Source organism: Rhipicephalus sanguineus, chromosome 10, assembly GCF_013339695.2.
Source record: "Rhipicephalus sanguineus isolate Rsan-2018 chromosome 10, BIME_Rsan_1.4, whole genome shotgun sequence".
In the NCBI taxonomy this organism is placed as follows: domain Eukaryota; kingdom Metazoa; phylum Arthropoda; class Arachnida; order Ixodida; family Ixodidae; genus Rhipicephalus; species Rhipicephalus sanguineus.
In genome coordinates this window covers 60105655-60107939 of record NC_051185.1, presented here as the reverse complement: position 1 = coordinate 60107939, position 2285 = coordinate 60105655, and positions in this window count along the sequence as shown.

Here is a 2285-nt window from a genome sequence, read left to right as displayed (position 1 = left end):
AAGGAAGAAGTCCGCTCCCGAGCGAAAGAGCGCCAAGAGCGACTGCATTCCCCGCTCGCCCTGTGCGAATTAAAGGCAAGGCTAGAGGGAAGACAGGACGCGTGTTCCACGACCGCGGAGGCGGTAAGCATGCCAACGAAAGCCAACGGAACGCGATCGTGCAAGTGCTCCGGCTTCGCATAGCCTCATGGTTCCATTTAGCGTCCCAAAACCAATAATTGCTCAAGGTGTGCCTTGCGTTTTTCGTAGAAATAATTTCTTTATCATGTACATTAAGACGGAAAGTTGAAAGCTCACTAGAGTGTATCGCCCGCAAAGTATGTCTTTTAGTGTGATTTAACTCTCGTACGGCAGGGTCCTCGCGCCGTTGCCGGTCCACCTCGCCGTTGACGATCGGCGAGGTGGCTACACTACAACTACTACTACTACACTTTAAGAAAAACATCTGGCGTTCTTTCGTTCTGCTTTTACAAAACATCTGGCGTCTTTCGTTGGTATTTATTCATCAATCAACGGCGTTTTTGAACAAAATTTTTATTGTTTAATCACGCACCGGAGAAATCTCACCAGGCATACCTTGGAGGTAAACAACGGCTGCTAATGGGAATGAGAGACAGAAGAAGTCGGCGTTTTAGCTAACACTTACACTTCTATTCTACTAACTTTTCCTACAGGACATGCTAATGGCTGCTAATGGGGAATGACAGACAGTAGGAATTCGGCTTTTAGTTAACGCGCACGCTGGAATTTTTATTGTTCACAACGCACAGGAAAAATCTCCCACCGGCACCACCTTGGAGGTCAAGATGTGGTACTAGCGTTACGACTGGTTACGCACTACTACGACTACGAGGGACGAACGGGTGCCGCCTTAAGGAGCTTCGCCCCTAAAAGCGCCGTCACTATCAACATCACCTCAACGTGCGCCCCAGCATGTGCACGCGCCAGAACTTGCACGAGCAGAAGAAGAAGACGACGACAACCGGACGTGTTGGTTTTGTTCGAAGTCCTCCCCGAGTTCCCGCAATTCGAGCCACCAAGACGCACTGGAAGCTCGAGCCGCAACCTCAAGCGCAGGTTCACCTCGAGCATTTTCTTTCGGAACTGTGGGCCATTCCAAGGCCAACCGGCATGCGACGACGCAGGAGTTCTGTGAAGCTGACTCCGAGGCCCCGTCCACCCGTTGAGCAGCCTCCCACAGTCCGGCCCGGCACTCCTGTCCTCAAGGACACGTCCCGTGCAGCGTCCTGCCCGCGCTACTCTTGCTTCGTGCTGCCCGCCGCCCTCGTCACGGCGACCACGCTGCTAGCCACGCCGGCGCTGCTGCTGAAGCGACTGGACCGTGGCAACGGGACCAGTTCACGCTGGACGACGACCTGCAGCGCTCGCTCAACTACAGCGTGCACCCGTCGACGACTTTTACCAGTGAGTGGCAGCGTGGGTTTTAATACGGTCGCCCTAGCAACGGGAAGCCACCGTTGTATCTTTTCTTATCTACCATACATAACTGCACTAATAGGCTAGACCTGTCATGGGCGTCTCCTCCAGATTCGTAACATTGTTCTACACATAATTCTATCTGTTCACTCCATACTCTACGTTTATATAAGCGTGAAGTTTGATTAAGAACTCGTGTAGTGACATAACGGACCATACAATAGGAGATGGATGCAGTTTCAACGAAAATGTATAAGGATCTGATGTGTAAGGATCTGAACTGACTGTATAAGGATCTCAAGATCACGAATAGTATAACTTTTGCTCATGTATGCTGCCCCTTTCATAAGCCACCTTTTATTTACTTCATGTTCATTTCTCATGCATCTGGTGTAAATTTAATAGGTGTATCTCCGGTTAGTGTCACAAAACACTCGACTTAACATTGTGACGGCATAGGTACACGAGACGTGTATTCACCAGTGTATATGTCAGGTGTATCAGGCTAATACCTCGCAAATGGGTTTGGTGAATACACGTCTCGCGTACCTATTCCGTCTTTTTGTAATGTGTTTTCTATTGGCTGTAATAAAAATTTGCAGTGGCTTAGCTAGGCTATACCAGGATATACGTAGCGTCAGCAAAGGTTCAGCTGATTATTCTTAGCTTTCCAGATTGTCTAGGATTATTAGCCTTCTGTTCATTCTTCGTACGCTGAACTGCTAATTGCCAGGCAACTACTTCGGATCCGATGAGATAAGCTTCTCGGCTCTTCTGCGCCGTCGAGCAGCATTTGCGCTCTCCTTCTCCATGGTGTTGCCCACCTGCAAACGCCAGTCAGAGGCGCT